This window comes from Pollicipes pollicipes, unplaced genomic scaffold (assembly GCF_011947565.3).
Source record: "Pollicipes pollicipes isolate AB1234 unplaced genomic scaffold, Ppol_2.1 Scaffold_3087;HRSCAF=3621_pilon_pilon_pilon, whole genome shotgun sequence".
In the NCBI taxonomy this organism is placed as follows: domain Eukaryota; kingdom Metazoa; phylum Arthropoda; class Thecostraca; order Pollicipedomorpha; family Pollicipedidae; genus Pollicipes; species Pollicipes pollicipes.
In genome coordinates, this window is record NW_023596225.1 from 27,373,767 (window position 1) to 27,388,509 (window position 14,743).

The window sequence follows — 14,743 nt, forward strand, 5'->3', positions numbered from 1 at the left end:
AGAGAGAGAGAGAGAGAGAGAGAGAGAGAGAGAGAGAGAGAGAGAGAGAGAGAGAGAGAGAGAGAGAGAGAGAGAGAGAGAGAGAGAGAGAGAGAGAGAGAGAGAGAGAGAGAGAGAGAGAGAGAGAGAGAGAGAGAGAGAGAGAGAGAGAGAGAGAGAGAGAGAGAGAGAGAGAGAGAGAGAGAGAGAGAGAGAGAGAGAGAGAGAGAGAGAGAGAGAGAGAGAGAGAGAGAGAGAGAGAGAGAGAGAGAGAGAGAGAGAGAGAGAGAGAGAGAGAGAGAGAGAGAGAGAGAGAGAGAGAGAGAGAGAGAGAGAGAGAGAGAGAGAGAGAGAGAGAGAGGAGAGAGAGAGAGAGAGAGAGAGAGAGAGAGAGAGAGAGAGAGAGAGAGAGAGAGAGAGAGAGAGAGAGAGAGAGAGAGAGAGAGAGAGAGAGAGAGAGAGAGAGAGAGAGAGAGAGAGAGAGAGAGAGAGAGAGAGAGAGAGAGAGAGAGGAGAGAGAGAGAGAAGAGAGAGAGAGAGAGAGAGAGAGAGAGAGAGAGAGAGCAGGCAAAGTAGCGAACGAGTGAATGCTAACGAAGAAAGCGACGTCGAAGACTCCTGTATTTGTATTCCGTTAGGTGCACCTTAGCAGACATCCACGAGCCTTGAGCGCGATGAGTGACCGCGTGCTCGGACAGTCCGAGGGGCGTTTATCGGCCGGGGTCATCACTCCTTCCACCCGCGGCCAGGGGCCTCCATGCAGGTCATACTTAACGCCCGACCGCTGTCATTAACTTCGTGAACAATGAGCTGTTACATTTGACCGGGCGATGAATTTATGTGACAGTGAAGATCCAATAAGCGTTTTTCCGTGGCGGCGTGCGCCCAGAGAGAATGGTACCCGCCGCGCGGAAGTGGATCGCGTGCCGCGCGTTTTTGTCCCACGGTCGGCCACGAGGCAGGCGGGCATTATCTAGCTGCTTCTGAGGGCTTGTTTGTGTCCGAAATGGGGCACATGGCTCACCTGTTTATCCGTCGTATGAGGGGGATAATGACTGCTTGTTGTCGGTTGCTACGCATGTGTGTGTGTGTGTGTGTGTGTGTGTGTGTGTGTGTGTGTGTGTGTGTGTGTGTGTGTGTGTGGTGTGTGTGTGGGTGTGTGTGTGTGTGTGTGTGTGTGTGTGTGGTGTGTGTGGTGTGTGTGTGGTGTGTGTGTGTGTGTGGTGTGTGTGTGTTGTGTGTGTGTGTGTGTGTGTGGGTGTGTGTGTGTGTGTGTGTGTGTGTGTGTGTGTGTGTGTGTGTGTGTGTGTGTGTGTGTGTTGTGTGTGTGTGTGTGTGTGTGTATGTGTATGCGGGGGGGGGGCGATAGACGCAGGAGGGAGTAGAAGTGAGTAGCATTTACACAATCGAAAGATATCTGTTTACTTGGACTTCCAACAAAATCGAAAACACTGCCACCGACGTTGCATCCATGTCTGCATAGTGTCTCTCCTCTGTAACCATTTCCTTCTCCTTAACTTGGCTGATGTCAGCCATGGTAAACATTACGTCAAATATGCATGTTCAACACCAGCGTTCATGACTGTAGCTACATGGCAACCAGGGCAGGCGTCGTAGGGGCAGCTACCTCTCCTTGACCGCCAGCTGGGTCCATTCCGGCCAGCCCGGCTGGTGGACGAATCGAAGTTTCTCTCAGTCCATCCCGGGACCATCTCAGGCTAGGCAAGAGCCTCCCTAGACTACGCGCGGCTCCTTTCAGGCCGAATGAGGACCCTGTTACGCTAGATCAGACTGTCCATCTCTGATGAAGGTCCTCTTATACTGGCGGCCGGCTGACCCTCAGGCCGGTGGAGTGGCTTCTAGGGTCAGCCGAGCTGTGCCAGATCCAGAGGAGGCGCAGGGTCATGCCCCCTTTGGGTCCCGAAAAGACTCGTGAATGTTGAGGGAGCCTACCGAGCCCCGTCGGGAGGTTGATCGGGCCCGCCATCACCAAGCCCATGGCCCCACTACCGGGACCCACTATCACCACCGGGTCCCTTATTCGGCGGTTCTGGATGTCCCAGAGCACCAGAAAGATCGCATATGGACACTGTCACCGAAACGGTCAATTGCCCAATCACGTAACTGAGGGTCCCTCCGCGCGACCGAGGGATATCTCAGTACAACCGAGATCCGCTGCGCCGAGCCAAGGGCCTTAGGGCTAACCGGATAACCTCGGGGATAACCGAGAGTCCCTCCGGCCGAACGAGGGCCCGTGAGTCAGACCGAAGGAAAAGCTACTCGGTCAGGATAGAGGTCATCGTCAGGCTGACCGAGGGTCTCTCTTCTCAAGCCAACTGAAGGACCAGGACCCTCCACCCTAACCGAGGACCTCCCCTCCTGACCTGACCAGCCTTCAGGCGGTCGGCGGTGTCAGGGTCGCGAGCTCGGATCCACGCGTCCCCGTGACTGTTTCGCGGTGGGCACACCTCACCAGGAGAACCTCGACAAGCAGCTGTTTGCCGCGCTGTCATGGAGCAGCCCGTAAAGATGTGTGACTGCTGTAATGTTATGTCAGCAGATTCTGGAACACTAGACGAAAATGGCGTGCATGCAAGTGGGAGCACGATACGACGTTAATTGACGAATGATTTAAATCAGGTGCTACCTAAGTGTTTTGCGAGCTTTATGCCCTTTGTGTTTAATCGTGAGTATCTATTAGCTGGATAGGTAAAGCCACTTAATAAAACTATACCAAACTTGAAAGGAAGGCTGTGGTGTTCTATATGCATTATGTCGAGTTCAATTACAAGGAAGTGGTAATGTGTGCGGGAACGAGAAAGACGGATATGGTAGAAGTATACGTTATACAAAATTGCAGACTGGAGTGGACCCTTTTTACCAAAACTCCTATGCCTGGAGAAGGACCCTTAACAAAAGGACGCCGTGGACACGCTCAATCGGAAATACGTGACGGTCGGCCCTGATGACAACGAGGAAAACTTAACAGTAGGAGATACAGGTTGTACGTTAGGCGGAAGGTTTTAATTGAGAGGAAACTCGTGCATTTTCCTCTCTCAAACTTAAACTCTCTCACCCCGCTTCCCCCACACCTACACGCCAGTTCGGACTAATGCCCCACTCCTCCTCCTTTTACAGTCCATCCCAAAGCGTTCACATCCCCCTGTGTCACTCCTGCTCCGCTCTCCCTCCCTTTCAGTCCCTCTTCCCTTCCCTCCGCTCTCCCCTCCGTCCGACTCACACGGCAGTTGTGCTCCGGCGTGAAGCCGTGGAAGGCCATCAGCAGGTGGTTCACCGACACGGGCACGTAGTTGAAGCAGAGCAGCACCATCACCAGCACCTGGTAACGGCCTGGCTGTCCCAGGGCCACCACCAGACCCTCCACGCTGCCAGCCTGAGCCGACATGGTCTCACACTGCCGCCTCCGTCGTCGTCGCCGCCGCCGCGCGGAGGGCGTTTGATCAATCGGCGGGACGTGGGTCCGGCGTCCTCCCGGCGTCACGCTCGAGGTCGTACCAGCACGAGAGTCAGCCCCGGTCTCCACCACGAGTCACAATCTCCGGCCAGCTGCGGTCTCCTTCAGCAGCTCCGGTCTCCTCAGGTGGCTTCACTCGATGCGCTCGCAGCGGTCTCCTCCGCCGGTCTCTGCCGGTGGCCTGCGGACGAGTGAGCCGCGGTGAGAGTAAATATAGACGGGAGGCGGGCAGGCGGTACGCAGGCGGTCCGCAGGCGCGGCTCGGAAGTCCGTCCCGGCGTCCGGCTAACATGGACACGTCAGTCGAGTTTACGACTTCTTCAGACGCTAGACTTTGGTGTCACTGAAGAATATGGCGGTTACCAGGTTCAATGCTATATATATATATATATATATATATATATATATATATATATATATTCTGATAAACACCTAGTCCAGTACATGATAAGTGAGACAAGCCAGCAGTGTATCAGTTGATGGTTATTGGTGAACATGGTTATGCTGCAGCGGTTCGGCTTCCGTGTTGTCTGGACGCAATGAGCCAACATGACTATTTGCCAATTATTTTGGCTGAAACCCGGTGCGCGTTTTCATCTATATGTATGGAACAATTGATCCAGTAGCAGGTTTGAACAGAAGTGTCACCGCACAGGTCACACCGCGCGGCACGTGCAGGGAAAGTGTGTGTCCACAGAGCGGAGCAAAGCGCCCTCCCGTAACGACCGGCGCGTACGACAGTGCAGGACTAACTGTCTCAGCCGGGCCCGTAACTGTCCACGCCGCTGCCCAAACGACGTGCCAGTCGCCGACCCGTGCGCAATCACACCGCGCCGACCGTCACCGGTGGCGGGAGGAGGGAGAGGGGAGGGGGGGGGGGGGGCTCCGCGGGCGGCGCTCGGAGCCAGCCTGCGGCCTCCGCAGGTGTCGGGCTCAGCACCGGTCCGGCGCTCCCCGGACAAAGGTCGGCGGCGCTTTCCGGCTGGGTGCCGTGGGCCGGCCGGTGTCCAGGGCGCCGTATAGACGGTGGATTCCGGAGTCAGCAGACAATGTCCGTAATCGCGCCGCGCCAGGCCGGGCGCCGCTTTCACGGTGAGGGCCGCAGGACGCATGACCGGAATCGTCAAAAGGCATTTCTCTTTCTGGATTGATCGAGTCCCGTATCGGGGCTAATCGCGGGGCTTCCGTTACGATTTAGATAAAGGATAAAACACCGATATTTTAAAGTTGTAATCAGCGGTAATTATGGCCTTGGGTCTTATCAGAGACGGGCCGGTAACTAAATGGTCCGGCGAGCCAACCCAACAAGGAGAAAAGTCGCCGGTAACGTGGACTGCGAGTAGCGTGGAATACAGACCAGTTAAAACGTGTCTGTTCCAGCAGTAGACGGATCCATTTAATCAGCATAAAGCCCTTCAACGGCCGATATAAAACCTTAGACGTCTGGAAGACGGTTCATCATTAGGACCCGCGACGATATCTAAGTTGCTTGAGAAACGTCATCCGTGAAGTTTCATTGTGTCAAAACAAATGTCCCAGTGATCGAATGTTTTAGATTGGCAGCTTTGGGATCGTAGTTCACGCCGAGCAGAGTTAGCTTTTTGCACCTTAATCCTCTGTCCACGTGGTACAATCGATGGCTTTTGTTTCATTCCGAGGGCAAGAGAAGAACGATTTGCTGCGCTGTGGAAGTTGACTCGTAAGCCCAAACACCAGGCGTTTTCTGTGCAAATAAAAGCCGCACTGCCGCAGGCCAGACCTACTCCGGTTCTGGCGCGCCGCATGTGCGGAAAACGGAAAGCTAACGGTGCGGAAAATTATGGGCAAATCGGTGAGATTGCTCATTTTAGACCGATGATGAAAAGATTCGTGAATATCGATAGGCTGTTTGCGTAAACTGCTTTGCACGCTGGGAACAAGGAAGTAGATAAACTTGCATGCAAATATTGATCTTTCACGTAGAGGCTTCCAAACGTGGATCGTCAAATGTCTATGTAATAACCACGAAATGCTCTGCGATTTACTGACGACGCATAAGAACGACACTTTTACACCTCCCCGCCATGATCCTCTTGCAAGAAGACAACTTAACGTAAAGAGAAATCGATATAACTACAGCGTGTTATGATATTATGGTCTTCCACTGCACTGGGGTGTAGTTCAAAGTGCCGTAAAAAGTATGTTGTAAAGGCAGGTTATCACGCATAAACGTTCGCTTCAGATAGTCACCGTTGGGAAGTATGCGTATCGGACGAGTGCTTGCAGTCTGTTGTACTCCGATGACAGACGAGTGGTTGCAGCCTGTTGTACTCTGAGTTCCAGACGGGTGCTTGCAGCCTGTTGTACTCTGAGTTCCAGACGGGTGCTTGCAGCTTGTTGTACTCTGAGTTCCAGACGGGTGCTTGCAGCCTGTTGTACTCTGAGTTCCAGACGGATGCTTGCAGCCTGATGTACTCTGAGTTCCAGACGGGTGCTTGCAACTTGTTGTACTCTGAGTTCCAGACGGATGCTTGCAGCCTGTTGTACTCTGAGTTCCAGATGGGTGCTTGCAGCTTGTACTCTGAGTTCCAGACGGATGCTTGCAGCCTGTTGTACTCTAAGTTTCAGACGGGTGCTTGCAGCTTGCTGTACTCTGATGACCATTCCAATTACTGCAATCCACAATCCCTTTCCGCCCAATCACCACGCGGAAAGGCGATGTGGAATGCGATAATGAACGAGGCAACTGCCGCTTGCCTGCACAGGCAAGCCTCCCTGATTAATCAGTTACTTTCTGGATGCACATTTCCGTATGCATCAACATATGACGGAGTAATTCGCTAGTTTTCGTGTCACAAAAGGCGTAGCATCATGCTTACAAGGTGCAAGTCACCAAACGCTCGTTCGTGTGCCCACATGCAGTCGGTATTGATGACTTTTGGCCCACGCTTGCACATCGACCAAGTTGTGTGTGGTGAGACAGTGAGGGTACTTGTTAAAAAGCCCTGGTGAGATGAGCACAAACCGCTGGCAAAATGATAAGGAAATTTTGATGTTTTTCTTAATGATATTGATCTCTTCCCCCTACCGCGGCAGTGTAAGCATGACTGAAGTCATCAGTCAGTCAGCAGTTGAACCAGTTGTAGCGAACCCTGATACATTATACACAAATTCCGTCACTACTTAAGATTCATCATTGACCAAACTCCGTTCCTTTTCGTTCGGCTCTTGCCAAGTTATCTAAAGCGCTGGTACGCGTGACCAATGGTCGGACCTATTGATTTGACCCATTTACCTGACCTTTTTACGTTGTTGTCAGCATTGACCATAAAGTCAGTCGCAGCTCTTTAATAGCGGCGTATAGATCTGTTACTGATGAAAGCTTTTCAGGAGGTCACTCATGCAAAATGAGGAGAAAGGAGCAGCACTTCCGCTGTTCTGCGTCTGCTGGACGCAAAGGATGCCTCAAAGGACCATCATATTTGCTCCTCCCTCCCCAAATGTCTCCAACCTTAACCAGTCGCCTGCACCCTGTCCGAGCTTTGTTTGGGCGAGCGCTGCCCACCTCTGAACCATTTCAATGGTGACGCAGCTATGCTGGTCTTGAAGTTCACCCTTCGGCATGTACACCGTGTGTTTGCGTGCCTTTAATAGCCAGTCTGATCGCGCCGAAGTTAACATGCGTTTGCAAGGCCTGGGGAGACGTGGAGAGTGCCGCACGGCTGACGGGTCCTTCAGGCCGCGGTCGGGACCAGAAGCCTAACGGGCCCTGCCGGCCTCGGCCGCGACCAAAGGCATGATAGGCCCCACAGGCCGCGGCTGGGACCAGAGGCCTGACACACCCTACAGGCCTTGGTCGGGACCGAAGTCGGCTGCGTCCACGTAGCGGACGAGGCCGGAGTGCACCGAGACCGCGCGGCTGGGCAGTGCAGTGGGAATGCCGTGCAGATGGAACGCTAGCTAGGGTTATGGACAGCTACTGCCAGAGGATACGTGGGGTTAATGCGGACATAGCGGTCACCCAGCTGCAGCAGACTGTGATAACCGCGGTCATGGGAGAGCAGAGCCCTTTACTCAGGCCGAGCAGCGCCGGCTCGCTAATCGGAGGCTGCACGGGGCGGCGCTGGCACGCAGTCGTCCCTTCAGCTTTGTTGACCCAGCGTGGGGACCGCCGGTAGCGGCGGCGGCGTTCCGCGAGGTGCGAGTGCCGCCAGTGAGGAACGGCCGCCGTCCGTGGGAGCCACGTTCTAAACGCGGGAACACGCGCCTTCATTTGTCAAAAATCGGAGCAAAATGGGTCGCAAGTTCATGCTTTGTTTGCGGGTCGCACCTCGCCGGCGGCGTGTCCAACGAAAACGGTCATCGCTGTAATGGCCTCAGTTTACGGCGAGCGGCCGCCGCGGCCACGCAGCGCGCCCGCTGTTCCGTGGCGGTCATCACACCCGTGCTTATATCACACCCGGGGGTGGTCATCACGCGCCCGGGGCTGGACTGTGCACACACACCATCAGGAGTCGCTGCAGCGCTGATGGACGCTGCTACCACAGACCCTGACAGCGGGATAAGCCAGCGCAGACTTCGGCGAGAGAGGCACGGGACCAAGGCGCCCGGCGCGCGGCCTTCACCGCGCGTGGCACGCGCCGGCGACTCCCTCCGCGTGCTGTCCATCGCAGGCAGCGCCCGTCCCGGCGCCTGCCCCGGGAACCCCGCCGCAGGCGCGGACGGCACCGCGCCCCGGGCGGAGCCGGCGGCGTTCCGGTGGAGGCCTGTGACGTCTGCTAAGTAGGTCGGGCGCTTGCGGCGCGGTGGTCGGCCACCGCCGGTACCGTTTCCGTTGAGAATTTCGTCTGCCGGGGCGGCTGGTCGTGACGCAGTGCTGTTCTGGAACGACGCGCTCCGCCACCGCCCGCACACGCTGCTGGTCCGCCACGGCTGCCCCCGCCCCGGCAACGACACGGGCCGTGCTAACTGTCCGCTGGACGGGACAGGCAACACCAACCGTCAGCTGGACAGGCCATTTACCGGCGATACTATCTTTTCTCAGTAATTACACGGATGGGAAAATAACGATATCGTTCGTAAATTTTAGTACGCCAATCGATATCATCATATCATTCATATCATATAATTTATTGGGCGTGCGGAAACATCGGGTAAGTTAAGCTCACACCGGGGTCGGCATAGACCTTCAATGCGACGCTGCACTATTCACGCGTCTGCACCTTTAGTAAGAGCGTCGTTCATCACGTCCACCGGCTTAGATAGCCCTCCAATTACCCAATAGTCTGCTTGGAGCGACCTGGATCCAAGCACCGTGCTAGTTGCGAAGACATCTGGATCTCATCGCCCCCAGAACGGTCCACACGCATGCAGTGCCGTCATCAACTGGACGACACTTCAAAAGTAAGCGGCGCATCCCAGGACATCAAAGTCATTCGGGATCAATCGAGGTCAGTCGGGGTCAGTCGAGGTCAACGGAGGTTAGCCGTGTGTTCATCACGCTGTATCGTAGATCGGACGGCCGTAAGTGAGGTTTACGGCCACGAACCGACGCCCGACGTGGTTGTCCGACATGCTAACCACTCGGCCTTTACGTTTCCTCTGTGCGGAGATCTTCGATGCAACTTTAGGATGTTTGTTTGTTTCGGACAAGGCGCTTCGACTTAGTTTTTGCTTTTGCTCCTTTCTGATCTACGTTGGACTTTTACTGTATGCTTGTTTAATAAACATGACGATGGTGATGATGATGATGATGACGATGATGCTGATGCTGCTGATGATGATGACGATCTGATGCACAATGAGGTTGCGAAAAATGCTTACATAAGGCTTATCTGTGTCAATGCTTTGCTAATAACCCGTGCCATATAGAAACTAGAGCAAAGGCGTCATGTAGCTGGATTCATGCCCTTACCCAAACAGGGTACAACATCGTCCCGTAAATAATTTGTGTCCAGTAACATTTTACCTTAAGTCAAAAAGTGCGGCAGACGAACCTGTCGACGTTCAGCACAGCTGACGGTAGTGACCTTCGTAACATACATATCACTTGGATGCCCCGGAGGCCATGAGCTCTGGATCGCTTCTATGGTATGGTCAACAAAAGGCTGCGATTGGCACATCTAGCGAGGTTAACAACTGGCTGACATTGGATAGGAGTGTTCGCTTGCATATGTACATCCTCAGCCTAGATGTGAGGTAACCCGAATTGTGAACCACCATCGGAGCCGAACAGTCCTCCGAGCACATCAGGCACACCAAGCCTGGCGTGGAAGCCGAGCAGTCCTCCGAGCACGTCAGGCACACCAAGCCTGGCGTGGAAGCCGAGCAGTCCTCCGAGCACGTCAGGCACACCAAGCCTGGCGTGGAAGCCGAGCAGTCCTCCGAGCACGTCAGGCACACCAAGCCTGGCGTGGAAGCCGAGCCGTCCTCCGAGCACGTCAGGCACACCAAGCCTGTGCGTCGGAGCCGAGCGGTACCCGAACACACCCTCAGCCGGCTGGGGGGCGTCAGGTAGCCGCACCAAGCCTGGCGTCCGAGCCGAACAGTCCTCCCGAACACACCCTCAGCCAGCTGGGGGGCGTCAGGTAGCCGCACCCCAAGCCTGGCGTCCGAGCCGAGCAGTCCCTCCAACCACACCCTCAGCCAGTTGGGCGGCGTCAGGTAGCCGCACCAAGCCTGGCGTCGGAGCCGAGCGGTCCCCGAACACACCCTCAGCCGGCTGGGGGGCGTCAGGTAGCCGCACCAAGCCTGGCGTCCGAGCCGAGCAGTCCTCCCGAACACACCCTCAGCCAGCTGGGCGGTGTCAGGTAGCCGCACCAAGCCTGGCGTCGGCCGGGGGCGGGCGGCTCGTTATGCGTCACTGTCGGCGGTAGCCAGCACCCGACGCCACAGTCAGCAATCAACGTTACGCTCCTGGTGACCAGTGAACCAGATCAGGCCAGGCCAGACCAGGCCTGACCAGGCCAGACCGCTAGCGTGGCGCCCGAGCAGTAGCCGCGTGCCGACCGACGACCCCGTTATGGGTGACTAATTAAAGCGATTTGGGCGGGTGACGCTAATGCATTTTAGAACGGCCCGACGGAGGAATCACTGTAGAGGTAGCCAAAATGCGGTTCACACGGATATGGGCTGCGAATGAAACCATTCCACAGGTAATGGTGCCACACCATTTTCAACGCGTACAGATCATTTCTGAAGTTCAATTTGACGCAGCGTTACCGTTGACAAAGGCGCGAACAAATCGAAGGCTCGCACGTGAGACTGATAGTAGTTTCGATGACTAGTTTACGAATTCGCCGTCCTAATGTTCTGATTCATTCACCTTGGATGCGACAGATCGATGGAGGACATGGGGCCTGGTTTGAAAACGCCATAACTAGTGAACTCCTGCATAATCTGTTCCTTACACATGCCGGGTGGTCCTCGGGGATATGGGGGGTGTCAGCGATTGGCCAGATGTAGCAGCTACTTTAAGTGCAGGGTGAACACTGCGCTGAAATAGAAATTTTGCACAGTGCTCCCTCTTGGTCGCTTCCCTGACAGTGAGACGCGGTTCGGTCTGGCCGACAGAAATGCATGCTCACCAGGAAAGATGTTTAAATGCACCCAGATACGAGACGCCGGCTTTTGATACCACACTACCGGCGGCCGGTGGTGACAAACATTTACGTCACTGATGCCACTTCCGTGTCTTGACCGTTTCTTAATGTCGCAGCTTTGACATGACGTGTGAGATGTAATGAAGGCAAGCACGGATAAAAAACCGACAGCACATAGGCCGCTATACTGTGCAGCTTAAGTACTCAGTAAGGAAATAGTACAAGGCTTTGGGTTTGTATATGTTTCTCAAAATTTTATATATTGACAATAATTAAGTGATTTTATTTTCCATGCGCCACACATCTACAGTCAGTGGTGAAGCCTGGGATTCACCCAAGAGGGACCTCTTAGCCAGGGGGGCTCCATCGCTTGTCTCTACAGAACCCTGTTTTGTAATTCGGGTGCACCTTTAGGCTAGTTAGCCCATTTTCATGGGCGTAGGAGCAGGGGGGCCAGGGGGACCATGCCCCTCACTTCTCAAGATGGGGGGCCAGCAATGTTAACTGGCTTCTCCCCCCCCCCCCACACTTTTCAGATTAAGGTTGCATTTGGCTTACTTTTGCACTGCATTAAACATGCATGCCGATTTACCTAGTTCACCAGCCATCTCCCTTAAGATCTGATCTGATGTCATGAAGCGTCCAAGGATATTTCTCAGAAGCGTCGTCATTTTCGTCCACCCGTTGGCCACAACTGAATATTGGCTGCTAGGCCGACGCTGCGCGGCCTACGGAGACTGCACGCGCATGCTCAAAATTACGCCATATAATTTGCATAACTAGTTGATGAAAGTGTTTGAATGTAATCATTTCAGAAGCGTCGTCCTTTTCGTCCACCGGTGAGCCACGGCTAAATGCTAGCTGCTGGGTTGACGTTCCGCGGACTATGGAGACTGCAACGCCTGGTGTCGAGGTTTTTGTTGCTAAGATTTGCGAGCGGGCATGTTAAAAACACGTTACATGAATTGCACCACTAATCGATCCTGACTGAATGATGAACATTTTCAGATAAACATGACTTGGCCTGTTAATACACATTGTGGACCACTCGATCTGCGATCAATCAAATTTTCGTCTTCGAATTTGGATCAAACATATCGATCTACAATCTACCTTCGCGATATCCTCATTGTCTGTAGAACCCAGATAAAAAATTGACAAAGCTTCTGAATTCTATCGGTCTAAAGTCAGCTAACCAATGTAAATTAAGAGCGCCGGTGATTTCTTACATGCCGTCGTTCAACACCTGATTTCTGCAGCTTATTGACCTCAAAATGCAAACCGAATTGAGCTTGCGATAGCTCCTGGTTTCTGTTCTGGTTACGAGGCAAAAATAATGATAAAGCAAAGAAAACCGTGATACCTGTTAACAAGTAAGCCATATCCGGGGATTTGGGGGGGAGGGGCACGATAAGATGGGCTTTTGTCAACCCCGTGTTCCCCCTTGGCAAGACTCTAGCTCTCCACGCTCCTGCCTACGCACAAAAGCGGATCAAGTCGCGTACGTTGCATGATGGGCAAGTGTCCGTTGGGCCAATCCATACCTAAGGTAGACAGCTTCCCGGAGGCTAATTCTTTTCGATGGTGTGGTATAAGCGAATATAATTCGGGAAAATACTGTTGCAGGTGTCCAACACATGCTTCATACACCATGTAGAAGTAACGCTGATCCAAAAGTATGCAACAAAGTAGTCACACGATCAGCTCGCAGTCAGCCATGCGGGAGAAATCGAGCTTTCAAAAGCTTCCGCCTCTTGGCTATCCCACTGTGCACGTTTATAGCCTTCATTCACATCTTGAGGTGAACAATCAACCCTTTTCGGCCCCTGCGAAACAAAGGGAAACATGTCGGATGCAACACGTCTAAATCCCCCATCTTGCGATGCAATGAGACGCGCGGGTAGTAAAAGTGTATGCATGCGTAATTCGAGGTTGAGGTTTTAGGAGGGCTAAATTTCTTTAACGACGCTGTTAGATGAGCTGTTTGCATACATAATTCGAGTTGATATTTCTCGAAGGCTAAGTTCCTTTAACGCCGCTGTTAGATGAACTGTCTGCAGACATATTTCGAGGTTGACATTTGTGGTAGACTAAGTTCCTTTCACACCGCTGTCAGACGAAGTTCGCCTGCTGTGAGCTTCTTGCAGCTAAATGTATGTTCGTGGGTTCACCCTTATCCCATAGGCAAGACATGCTGAACTGTATATGGTAATACCTGGTCAGATGGCATGGAGCGGTTTTAGCAAAGGGAAGTCAGAACTAGGCGAACCCAAGAGCGCAGGGTGGAGAGTCGGAGTTGGCGAAAGTTGTGATTTCATAACAGACCATTTCAGCGTTTTTACGCGAACAACTCTTCTATTACAATGCAGCCACCGCTGTGCCTCGGGTCGTGCACATTGTCTGACAGACGAGTTTTTATGCAGCCAGCTTACTTTCCAGTGGTAAGTGATGCCGACAAGCTCGTCTTCATGAGAAGACCTGCTCTCGATGCGGGACAGCACTCTGAATCTCAGAAGACGGAGGCGAACGCACTGTCATTTCCATGACCACCGTATGTGTAACGCTGGCCATGTGGTAGGCGGCCGTTTGCTGAGGTGGGGGGTTCCGCTCTGTCAACAGTTTCGTACAGATTGCAGCTAAAACGTCACATGGTCTGGCCTTAAGGACAGCCATCCACAAATTGCGGGAAGGGTCTGCCGATAAACCGACATTCTTGCGTAATCTTAGGAATGCTAAGCCGTGCCGATGCTTGACACAGGGTGCCATCGACGATTCTGCGGGCTCGTCTGTGTACGGTGAATCACAGGCGCTACCGCAGCTGCCACAGTCGGCCGCTCTGCCACTGCTCCTGCTCCTCTGCTGATCTGATGCGCGAGTCTCACTCTCTTCGCAGCCGACGGCGTCATCAGTCTCGTTTAAACTATGACGAACGCTCGGTCGCCTGACGTTCCGACCGCGACGACCGCGCGGACCATCGCAGATTCTGAGCTAGCTGACTGATCTACCGATGTTGAGAACACGGCCAATATGCATACGACGTGCCAAGCGCTTGATCAGCTAATTCAGTTACTGCTGTAAGTTCATCTGGTCAGAAGCCAACATACCGTGCCAATATAGTTGTCCGGATGTTCTGCGTGTAATGGGTGATTCATCTAATACTGTTTCTGTTTCAATGTATGCCTGATTCGTTGGGATATTTTTGGTGACAATTGCTGAGTTTCCTTGTTAGCACAACTATTGACCCCGCCCCATTTCCATTCCTACGATCCCTTGATCCGCAGCTAGTCATCCTGCGACGACTCTGGCGCGGTTTCTTCAGATGTGACAGCTTCTTCACCACATACCTTTTTCAGAGTTCACAGACAGCTCCGGTATCACTGCTCTGCTGCAGTAACCCCGCACCGCTCCCGCTGCCTGGCCGCCTCCGCCGGTCGTGCTGGTGCGCGGCCGGCGCGCCCCACCGTCACTGGCTCGCGGCCGGCACTGAGCGGCAGCGGCGGCGACGGCGGCGGCGCGGCGCGCCCGGGCTGTCCTCGTCACGCGGGCGGCGCCGCCCAGGGCACCGCCCAGGGCGCCCACCCGCGACCCGCCGACCAGCCGTGGTCGGTCACGGTCCGCCACTGTGGGCGGCCGCCTGGGCTGCGGCTGGCTGACCGACGCCACGCGGCTGCCTTCGGTGGCGATCAGAAGAGCTGTAATTCAACACTCA

The 14,743-nt window shown here is 54.1% G+C and overlaps 1 protein-coding gene across 1 annotated transcript in view; it reads right to left on the reverse strand.

Moving 5' to 3' along the window:
- Positions 1–14,500, reverse strand: part of LOC119089488 (organic cation transporter protein) — a 29,357-nt gene extending 14,857 nt beyond the window's left edge. Inside the window, exons 1-2 of the mRNA XM_037212212.1 lie at positions 14,379–14,500; positions 3,221–3,635 (exon numbers count right to left, since the gene is read on the reverse strand). The gene's annotated coding sequence lies outside the window, so the exon portion shown is untranslated. The remainder of the gene's footprint in view (positions 1–3,220; positions 3,636–14,378) is intronic.
- Positions 14,501–14,743: the final 243 nt, after the last annotated feature.